The sequence below is a fragment of the Penaeus monodon genome, chromosome 23 (assembly GCF_015228065.2).
Source record: "Penaeus monodon isolate SGIC_2016 chromosome 23, NSTDA_Pmon_1, whole genome shotgun sequence".
NCBI classification, from domain to species: Eukaryota; Metazoa; Arthropoda; class Malacostraca; order Decapoda; family Penaeidae; genus Penaeus; species Penaeus monodon.
In genome coordinates this window covers 39,812,996-39,813,321 of record NC_051408.1, presented here as the reverse complement: position 1 = coordinate 39,813,321, position 326 = coordinate 39,812,996, and positions in this window count along the sequence as shown.

Genomic DNA, 326 nt, shown 5'->3' with positions numbered 1-326 from the left:
ATTCATAATAAAGAAACGAATGATCATACCACCACCAAGGCATGTCGCACAGCTAGATGGCTTTTGATCAACGTCCCAAAATGACGTCGTTCTCACTTTGATATCAAAACTGGCTTACCTTGATTTAAGGGCCTTTGAAGGTCCCTCTGCAGCGTCTTCGTTCTTCGACTTCTTGGCACCGAACCTGATGACTCAAGAAGTATGTGTGCGTGATGGCTCTAAGGTCGAAATTGTCATATTAACGACATAATATCTCCGTCTTATACTCGGTAGATAATCGTATGCTGCGTTGGGAGCTTGGCATCGCGTCAATTTTCCTACTGTGT